This window comes from Solenopsis invicta, chromosome 6, assembly GCF_016802725.1.
Source record: "Solenopsis invicta isolate M01_SB chromosome 6, UNIL_Sinv_3.0, whole genome shotgun sequence".
Taxonomy (NCBI): domain Eukaryota; kingdom Metazoa; phylum Arthropoda; class Insecta; order Hymenoptera; family Formicidae; genus Solenopsis; species Solenopsis invicta.
The window spans coordinates 18,043,907-18,056,261 of record NC_052669.1 but is presented as its reverse complement, the minus strand read 5'-3'; positions in this window follow the sequence as shown (position 1 = coordinate 18,056,261).

The window sequence follows — 12,355 nt, the reverse complement described above, 5'->3', positions numbered from 1 at the left end:
GTCAATTTAAGGAAGAAATGAAATAAATTTTAACAATTAAATTTTTTTAAATAAAAACTAGCATAACATATATTTAAAACTAACGTACATAATGGTATAATTATTATATATCAATAAAAAAGAAAAGAAGATTTTACATTTGACAATTTGATTTGCCGCATTTATTTATTACTAGGAATGTATTGGTTTAACGTTAATTTTTTCATTAAGTTGTAGAGATGATTAATTGCGAACGTTATATATTTGACGGTTCATAATCTAAGCATATAATCTAAAAAGTATTATTTAATTATTAAATCATTCCTCAAATAATTATAATTTAGAGATTATTAAACAATTGTTACCAAATATATATAAGTAAGCGTATGTATAATTATGACACATTTTCGAGGGCGATTTGGCTAAAAAATTTGTTGATAAAAATTAAAACCGCCCCAGTCAGAAATGTCTATGGACATGGAATTATTCCATCATGTTATTTGCTAAACATTAAACAAGAATAAATAATACTCGCGATTGTCGCAAAAATTTAATTTTTACAAATAAGATAAATATAATGTATTAGAAACGGTGCGTATAAATGGTCTTCACGCGAAGTGATGGACGTATAGACATGGTGTGTTGTGCAAAACCACCTTTTTACGTCGACACAATGAGCAAAGTAATATTTTATTAACACTTTAAAAAAAATTTTTTATTATAAAAAAAATGTTTTTAAAAACGTTACGGTTACAAAAATTATAAATAATTCAATATTTTTCAGAAAAACCAACATATTAAATTTATTTTCAAAATTTGATTAAGTTTTTATATACATATTATAGCCAATAAGTGACATGGACAATCGGGTGTTACCCACAGCAACATGTTTGTTTGTTGCTGGCATGTTATTTGCACTTATTTCAACGTTGCTATCAGAATTTCAAATCTAAAAACAATGTAATAAAGAAAACAATATAATACATTAATAAATTAGTAAAGTACAGAGTGGTATAATAACGAGAAAAAAAGAAAATTGCAAAAGAAAAAATATATTTAATTTTTAATTTAAGGTAATTTAATAAATACTAGAATGCTCATGCAATTTTATGTAGTTTAATAATTGTATATTAGTTGTATCAATAAATCTACGTGTATTTTTAATGTTGAAAATAACATATCATGTATTACGAATGCTACGCATCAAATTTTTCAAGTGTTATAACACATGATGGACAAAGTGCACATGAATATGGTAACCAAACTAAGCTAATTAGACCGATTGCGCGTTATTAAATCTATTTTTGTTTTACTACTTTTCTATAATGTGTATTTTTCATTTTTCTCAAGAAGTGTTTTGTTCTGTCAGATCTGCCTCCAAGTTATTAATACAATATGTATTTTGAATAAATTTGTTATTTGAAACAAGTATCAAATGATTGAATAAAAATATACACACTTAAATTTATTTATATTTATTATGCATTTATCTTACTTATTAATTAATTCGGTTACAAGAAAAAATACAAAATACAATACATTTTATAGTTTAAAATATTGTTTATTTAACTGAAATACATATTTTTTGTTTAACAAATAAAATTATCTTAATTTAAAGAAATCATTTTTTTGTATTAATCAATATTTTTTTACAAAATTAAAAAGTTTTAAAATAAACATACAATTTTGCAAATATATAAAACAATAATTTTTTTAATCCAAATTTAATTTTTTTTAATTGAATACTTTTTTACTGCAGTCTTAGTTTTAATTCTCAAATTTACGATTATCATTCCTACCGTAAATTTGGTATGTGAATCATATATCAATAGTATACGAATGATATATGAATCATATCTGATCGTATTAGAATTATATGCGAATCTTATACGAATCGTATGCGATCACATGCTAATCGCATGATTAGATATATGATGGTATACGAATTACATATCACCGTTGGACATTTGTTTCGGAATCACATGTGACATGTTTGACGTATGTTCCGAATCATATAAGATTGCGTATAAGGTATACATACGATTTTTATATGACTCGTATGCGACTACATGGCAATCGCATTATTAGACATACGATCGTTATGCGATCACATACAAATTACATATCACGGGCGGAAATTATATAGAATCACGTGTTTAACATGCGGATTTATCTTATAAGAATCATACATGATTCTATACGATAACCAGTGTTGCGTTTAGATAATTTCAAATTATTTAGATAAAGATAAGCTAAATTACATTTAAAGTTATCTTAGATAAGATAAAGATGATTTAAATTTAATTTATCTAGATAAAAGATAAATTTATACATTGTTTTATCTAGATAATTTTAAGATAATTTAACTGTTAAGGAAGGACACAGGATACAGAAAAATTTTTATAAAACTTCTATTTATTGGTTGAACATTGAACATTTATTTGTTAAAATAATTAATAAATGAAAAGGAAATTATAAACCATTATTTCTTAAAAATAATAGTTTTTCAAATAATTTGTTCGATTATCGATTTCTACGAGGTACAAATATCTACTGTCCGCAACTGAAGAGGCGTTCTACTGCTGCCGATGATGGCAATGATGTATTATATTTTGGCATCAAATCTGACCCGGGTTCGCCTTCAGTCGAAAACGCTTTTTGATTATAATAGTTGTTGCGACAGCGTGAGATCGACTTGTGATTTTTGTAGATGCGATTTTTGTAATCTCACTACACGTCATCTTAGATAATTTGATAAAGATAACACTTTTTTAAATCTAAGATAAGATAAAGATAATTTATATTCTAATCATCTAGATAAAGATAAGATAAAGCCATTTCTTTATCTAGATAATTATTTAGATAATTTTATATAGATAACAGCAAAACACTGACGATAGCACATCCATCATATACGATATACATCTCATACGAAATACATGCATATTTTGCCAAGCGTAACTCGAATTAAATCATTGAAGTCGTCATTGAAAAAGTCTTCTGAAACCGAGTTTTTTCTCGCATAACAACAATACATGTTAACTCAATTTATAAATTATTTTACATTTGTTTATTTATTTGCAATAATTATAATTATATACATTCTAAATAAATAATTATTTTATTTTGGCTGTTACACATTGGATAATATACATATATTGTCGATGTATTTAAAATCAATTTATTTTTTGTAATCTATGCAGTATTTGAATCTTTTTACAGATTATTAATGATATTAATAATAAAAAATATATAATCATATATATACTTTTAGACGAAATAGGTTTATAAATGAATAAAACTCGATTTATATCCTAATGAGCAGACAATATTTGTTAAATGTTTTTTAATAAAAATTTTTTTATATTTAATTTAATTATTGTATTATATTAACATATATTTTTTAAAGTAGTAGATAGATATTTTGACCGTTACTGTATCAATATAAATTGAACAAGAATGCCTTCAACGGTTGCAGCTAGATCTTCATGCTTGTATTGTTTGTGTGATTTTTATATACTTTACTCAAATCTTGTTCAATTTAGAACTGTGTTATGACTAAAAATTAATTCGGCACGCCGTTCATTGAATTTGAGTATTTTGTATATATTTTTTAGTTGCATTCTTATTTAAACAAATAACAAAAGTTATTTTAGATGCTATTTCGCATTTGTGAAAATAGTAAAAAAACTATTTTATTAACTAATAAAATTAATAATAATTTTATATATTGTATGTTAAATATAAATATTATGCTCTAATTATACATATTTCATTTTTTGATAACGTATATTGCCCTGATTTATCAATTATATACGTATAAAGTGTCACAGGTCATTATGAGGGATCAGTTCGGAGCGGTTCTCGTCGAGCGCTCGTGGTGCCCACTTGTGCAACACACGTGTCCGCTTTCAAAAAGTATAAAAAGCCAACACATTGTCTATTAACGACACACCTGACGCATCTCTCACACTGGAGAGATCAAATACTGAAATCGCTAATAAAAGCGATGACTGGAATATGATATTAAGCGAGGAAGACGAGAATCCTGAAAACCTAACCTCCAAGGATAAAGAGCCGGTAACTGCCGAACAAGAGAAAGAAAAAAGTACGGCTGAGAAAGTCAAGCTGTATAGCACAATTAATAAAGTAATACAAAAAAGAAAACATCAGCAGCTACCCATCTTAATAGACAGCAAACGCAACAAAGTAATCCCTAACCTAAGCATGGCGCGAAACAAAGGGAATGCCAAGGAGGAAAAGGATAACACGACTGGCCCAGCAAAAGCACCAAGATCTGAGGCCGGTAATAATTTAACCTCAATAATTGAATTACTAAAGGAAAATAACCTACTTAAAACAGAAATAGGAATACTATACAAGAAATTAGAAAAAATTACGGCATGCAGAGAAACATCACCGAATGTGCCCACATACAACAGATTTGAGGCGCTAGACTGTGAGGATACGATTCACGAAACGGAAGAAACAGAATACCAGGAGCTGGATTTCATGAGACAGCTACGAGAGAAAAACAGCCAGGATGGTAACAACAATAGCAAAAAGAAGAAATCGGAAGCGTCAATCAACAACGCAAGGAAGAAACAGCAAGATACATCGTCCCAGGAGCAAAGGACCACACTACAAAAACCACGAAGAAAGGACAAGCCTCCGCCCATCAACATCCTGTACCAAGACCCTAAAGACACAACCAGGCTGATAGAATCAAATACGAGAGGGATAGTCAACTTTTATATTAAGCGTATCAATAACGGTAAACATATTTTACAAATAGATAACTTAGATAATTTTAAACAAATAAAAGACCTGTTAGTTAAATGTAATACGAAGTTCTATACATATACCGACAATCTAGAAAAACCGAAAACTGTTCTCTTAAAAGGTCTAAACAATTCTTATAACGAAAATGAGGTTCTAGATGAATTACGTTCCCAGAGCATAGACGGTATAGAGTTCCAAAAAGTATTAAGATTTTCAACGTACAAATCTAAACAAGAAAGTAAAATTTTGCCAATACTTGTAGTACAATTATCACCAGAAAGCCAGATAAATAACTTAAAAAAAATAAAATATTTATTTCACCAAGCTATAAGCTGGGATAAGTTAATGCGAAGGGACGTGATCCAATGCAAACGATGTCAGAGATTAGGTCACGCGGCAGCTAACTGCAATTTACCATATAGATGCGTGAAATGTAATAATAATCACATTCCAGGAGAGTGCAGCTACCCGCCAGATACACAAATGGATAAGAAAAAATTATTCTGTGTGAACTGTAACGAATTCGGCCATCCGGCCTCATACAGAGGCTGCCCCAAGCTAGTAGAAAATAAAAAAAGATTAACAGAGCTAAATCTAAATAATAATAAAAAGGGAAATAACAATAAAATAAATCCTTCAATAAATAGAGCGTTGACACAACCAGGAATCAGCTACGCTCAAATAACAAAAAGGACAACACCCAATAATAGAATCTCATTAAATCAATTTAGTCAATTTAGTGAACCTAATCACAACAATTCAAACTTAAACTCAAAAGCAAACCCCATGATACTAAATGATATAATATTGGATCTAAAAAATAATCTAAATAGACTAGAAAAAATTGTAGAGGATAATTCTATAAAAATTAACGCAGTTACCTCCTTACTAGAGAAGCTACTAAACCAAAATGTTCAATACAACTAATAGACAATCAAATCGTAAACAAATTATGAAAAAAATAAAAATAATATCAATAAATGTTAACTCTATAATCAAAAATCAACGTAGAGCATCTTTATATAACTTATTAAAAACAAAAAACCCGGACATAGTATTAGTAAACGAAACTAAATTAAACAAAAACCACGTATTAAAATTTGAAAATTATAATATAGTAAGAAATGATAGAAACGAAAAAGGACAAGGCGGTGGAACCGCTATATTAATTAAAAAATCAATTCAATTCGAAATAATAACATCAACCGAATCAGAAAAAGAAAAAATATTAGAACACTCAATAATTAAAATCAATCTCAAAACAAACAAAGCACTCTATATAATCGCAGCGTATGCGAGATGTGGCAACCAAAAAGAATTTATGCCAGAACTAAAAAAAATATTCCAAACACTAAAATTAAACCAGCAGGAAAATTATTACTTAATCGCGGGCGACTTAAATGCTAAACATACTAGCTGGAAAAATGAAAACAACAACCCCAGAGGCACAGCTCTAAAAAATTGGTTAGATGAAAATAACGCGACGTACAAAATAAGATTCTTAAGTTCTCAGTACCCCTCCTACCCTCAAGGTAACTCTTACTTAGATGTCGTACTGGCTGACGCAAGACTAACGTTTAATGATATTGAAAACGACTGCAGCTTAGACACAATTCCCTATGATAGTGATCACAATGCGATAATCTTTGTCATATCCCTTGCGGAAGAAAACGGTATAGAACTGGAACCAAGCTTAATAAATTATAAATATAATTTAAGAAAAACTAATTGGAAAAAATTCAAAAATACTCTAAAAAAGAAGATTACAAATAACATACCTAACGATAGAAATTTATCCATTCAAGAAATCAACGAATTTCTAGAAGAAGCGGACGCTAAAATATTAGAAGCTATAGAAAAAATAGTACCTAAAATAAAAGAAAAAGATTCAATCAACCCCTACATAAATGATAAAATCCGAAAACTTCAAAAACAAAAAAACAAAATTCTCACTAAAATACATCACTTAAAAAGAAAATGGCCAGTTTCCTTTACCCAGACAATAATAATCCTGAAAGAAAAATTAAACGATATTAAATCCGAAATAACACAACAATTTGCAAGCTCCATAAACACTTATTGGAAAAATAAAATTGAAAACATCCCTACAAACGATACCACAAAAATGTTCCCGCAGTTAAACGCTATCTTTAGGAAGAAAAGCATAGCGGAGGTAGCCACACTTAAAATTCCTACTAACTCCATGATACTAAACGACGCGGATATAAATATCACACATATGAAAAAAGATGAAAATGACAATATCCTTGTCAACAAATTAGAAGATAAATTAAACATTTTAGGTGCTTATTTTGCAAGTATAAATAACAGAATCACTGATAACAAAAGACCTCAGCTTAACAATCTAATAAATAGTAACATCAACACTCTTAAAGAACAAATTCAAAATGAAAAATCGAGTAATACTTCAATATGCACATTTAACAGCGACAACAAAGCAGATGATCCCAAACTTGATGAAAGCTATAAAAAATATTTCACAAATATGTATGACCTAACTAAAAGATTCAAAACTTTAAATAACAAAAGATCATCAGGATTAGATAAAATACCAAATATTGTATTAAAAAATATACCAGAAAACCTAATTTATAACTACGTCATTATTTTTAATAACCTGTTAAATTATTCACTGTTTCCAGACAAATGGAAGAAAGCAAAAGTAATCGCTATCTTAAAAAAAGGCAAAGATAAAAACAACCCTTCTAGTTACAGACCCATAAGCTTACTTCCTAACATCAGCAAAATATTCGAGACAATAATAAACGACCAGTTAACATCTTTTTGTTCAATGAATGATATCATTCCAGAAGCACAATTCGGCTTCAGATTTAAACACTCCACAATCCATGCGGTAAATAGATTTACTTCAGACATTAATTGGGCTTTGAACAGTAAAAAATGCTTAGGGGCATGCCTAATAGACCTAGAGAAAGCATTCGACACAGTTTGGCTTGATGGTCTAATTTTCAAACTAATAAAAAAGAAATTCCCAAATCATCTGACCAAATTAGTATGGAGCATGATATCTAATAGATCATTCGTAACAGCAAATGGAGAAACTTACTCAAAAATAGTATACAAAATAAACAATGGATTACAACAGGGCACAGTTAACTCACCCGTACTCTTCAATATTTATACAACAGAAGTTCTTAAAATATTCAACTTAAACTCTCCGGAAAACCCACAAGCCATAGCATTTGCGGATGATCTGATTGTGTATGTGGCGGATAGCTGGCCCTCGAAAATAAGAGAAAACTTGCAAAACATTCTGCACAAATTAGAATACTACTACGAAACTTGGAGATTAAAAATTAACTTAAACAAATGTGAAACCATCCTATTTAGGCCATCATTAATATACGCCAACAGTAATGTTAAAAAAAATTATAAAACTTTTGCGATTGAGAGCGCTCCGACAATCAACGAAAAACAAAAAATCCCACATAAAAACACTGTTAAATATTTAGGGATCCATCTCGATGAGAGGCTGCATTACAAAAACCATGTAGAAATTCAACTGGCCAAAGCGACCAACACATTTACGCGCTTAAAAAGACTTTTTCGTTCTAGATATTTAAAACCAAAAATTAAGATAATGTGCTACCAACTACTAGTGAGACCCATAATCACTTACGGGTGCCCTATATGGTATAATATTAATGCAGCCCTCATGGAAAGAATCAGGAAGTTTGAAAGAAAGTGCCTCCGAGCATGCACGAATGTGAACAGGTCGGCAGAGTCAGAATTCATAAAATATATCAGTAATCAAAGTCTATACGATAAGTCAGGCATACCAAGAATTGACAATTTCATAATTAAACTAACAAGAGAACATTTCCTACAAGCGAGTAAAATAAAACAAAACAGTCTAATATTCAGTGCCTTATACCCGAACCCCATGTATTTTGAAAGAGCGTTATCAATGGGGTACATACCCCCAGAAGGTTTCTTGTACCTAGATGAAAAAGGATACATACAGGACCATAAAAATGTACCAATAATATATCATTACCCTAGACATAATAACAACAAAAAGATATATTACCCAGAACATACAAGCAGCGAAGATACACAAATTCAGTGGAGATATGACACCTCAATTCCAAACGAAGAAAAATTAAAGAAAAAAATCAAGAAATCCAGGTATTGGTGGTTAACCGATTCATAATATAAATACATTACAACATCGCAATAATAGCTCTGCTGATCTCTACGGATTCGTGCTCGAACGGAGACAGATGAAAAATACCAATTACTTACTTACTCACCTGCTCACACGAACAACATACCCACACATCACACAATACATAATCACACATATATACATTTCATTCATTCTACGCGGGAAGGAGGGGAAAAAAAAAAAAAAGTACTATTGTACACTTACTATGTTACTATAATTTCTACTTACCTATAAGTTGCTTATTTATTTATTTATGTGCAATTCTATGATAAAGTGTTAAAAAATCCAGTTTTTTTTCAATAATTAGGACTCATTTTTTTTTACTGGAAAAAAAATATATATATAATCTGCAAATAACAACTTCTACATTGTAGATTACCTATTTACGAAAATCGAAAACTGAAATCATTATAAATTATTAGCCATAGGCTAAAATACTGTGCGTAGCGGCGAGAGTGCTATGCACCGTACCGCTCATTCGATAAATTGATAACAAAAATGTTTCTTCTTTCCAAGTTTATTTTGTAACATTCCAACAAGAATATTGTAAACAAGTCCTGCAAATAAACTAATAAAAAAAAAAAAAAAAAGGATCAGTTCGGAGCGATCTTGGAAGTCAAGCAACGTTCGCCGGGGTTGCGACTTGGATGGGTGACCGCTCGGGAATTTCCGAAAAAAATTCTTAAGAATAGATTTTTTTGCAAAAATTGTTTTTTAAAATATTATAAAAATATTATGTTGCTCATTACGATTATGTGATGTAATATAATACATATTTATGTAGATATTTCAAAGAAACTTTGCGCTTTTTTTCGTATGCGATAGATATATGAATCGTATATTATGCACATACGATCGCATCCCAAAAACACATGTGACAATATCATATACGATTGTATATGATTTCATCACATACGACTTTCACAGTAGTAATGCACCTTGCAAAAGGGGGAAAGATAGTAAGGCACAGTAAGGTAGTGGTAAATCTTCATGGTTTATATGGCCAACATAATGCTATAAAGTCTCAGTCTTTCGTTTTCGCTGCCACGTGAAGTTACTCGATCGTGCAACAGCATTTCGATACCACATGCATCTGTGGTTCTGTTTTATCTTTACGTTTTTACATCAGTGTCATGATGCAGAGTGATACTTCTATTGAAGAAAGGAAATTATCATGTTATTGTACCGCGATGCTTTCATAGTTGTACGTATATAGACATAAATATGTTTATAATGTATATATATATATATATATATATATAAGGTGTTTATATATATATATACGAGGTGTGTTCAAAAAGTATCGCGAATTTTGTGTTTTTTCAAAAATTATTTATTTATTCATGAATATCTATTTTGTCCCCTTCAAAGTAATCCCCATGAGATATTATACACTTGTGCCAACGGTTTTTCCAATCTTCGAAGCACTTCAAAAAATCATTTTTTTTTATCTTGTTCAGCTCCTCCTTCGATGCCGTCTTTATCTCGTCAAGCGTAGCGTAACGTCGTCCTTTCATGGGCCTCTTCAGTTTAGGGAACAAGAAAAAGTCACAGGGGGCCAGATCTGGGGAATACGGTGGCTGCGGCATCATTAGTGTGTTGTTTTTGGCCAAAAAGTCGCGCACAAGCAACGATGTGTGAGCAGGGGCGTTATCGTGATGCAAAAGCCAATTTTTGTTCTTCCACAAATCCGGGCGTTTCTGGCGGATTGCTTCGCGCAAATTGCGCATAACTTGCAGGTAATATTCCTTATTGACCGTTCTACCCTGTGGCAAGAACTCATGATGCACCACGCCCCTGCAATCGAAGAAAACTGTCAGCAAAACTTTCACATTCGACCGAACTTGGCGCGCTTTTTTCGGTCTTGGTTCGTGCGGCAGCTTCCATTGAGATGATTGAGCTTTGGTTTCCACGTCATAACCATAAACCCACGATTCGTCACCAGTTATGACCCTCTGGAGCAAATTTGGGTCGTCGCGGACAGAGTCCAACATCTCATTAGCAATGTTCATGCGATGCTGTTTTTGGTCGCAATTGAGCAATTTTGGTACGAATTTCGCGGCGACCCGTCTCATGCCCAAATCATTGATAAAAATCGAATGGCACGAGCCAATCGATATGTTTAGGTCCTCAGCAACTTCTCTAACGGTGATTCGACGATTGGCCAATACCATTTTCTCCACTTCATTAATTTTTTCGTCTGTTGTTGAAGTGCTCGGGCGTCCGGCACGCTCTTCGTCGTTCACATCTTCTCGGCCTTCTGAGAACATTTTGTACCACCGATAAACGTTGCTTCGGTCCAAGGTAGCTTCTCCGTATGCCACAGTCAACATTCGGAATGCATCCGCGCACTTAATTTCGTTTTTCACACAAAATTTGATACAGGTTCTTTGATCCATTTTTTTGAATAGGTAAAAATCGAAGACGATCCAAAACACGTGCAAGCAAAGCAGCTGTCAACAATTAAGTGAACATTCAAAATGGCCGAGCTTGTCGGCATAAGTGAGAGACATGAGTACCAACATAACGCCACAAAAAGATCGAAATTCGAATATACGTAACCCGCGAAAATTCAAAATTCGCGATACTTTTTGAACACACCTCGTATATATATATATATATATATATATATATATATATATATATATATATGCATATATGTATATATACATGTATATATACAAGGGAGAGTGGGCCTGGTTGGCCGCTTTTTCATTCTTGGGTTTTTTATATTTTCCAGGCCCTTTGAAAAAAAACACGAATTGACCATTTCAAAGGTACAACCTGTGACTACATATACGAAAAGTTTAAAATTTTTAAAATTATGTTGTAAAAAGTTAAAAATGATTAAACTCTGCGGGGAAAAAAATGAATTGACAGCCACGCACGAGTTTTTTACGTGTGTGTGTGTGTGTGTATATGTATGTACAAGTAATAAATTTCCTCAAAAAGAAAAAATATATTTAAGCACAAAAAATGCCAAATAGTAAAATGTTTCTATCGTAGAACACATATTATTAAAGATAGCTTAAAAAACATATTCTGGCATTCACAAAAACAATTTTTTATTTATCAGTTTTACAAATTACAAATTCTTTCGTTATAATAAAATTAATAATTATAGGGATTCTAATAAATAAAATAAATTTTTATTTTGTTTTCAGATTCTTGCAGAAAGTTTGAAAGAGAAGTGTTCCGACAATTTTTATAATTAAAGCGCGCAATCAACAATAATTTTCTGATTTGTATATCATTAAATAATTTTCATCACCTGTTTCTAAATTCTCTTATAGCTAAACGGCAATCGTATACAATTACAGTTACGAGAACTATAAAATCGCGAACAAGACGCATGATAAAATAAAACAGATTTTGTTTTTTTGT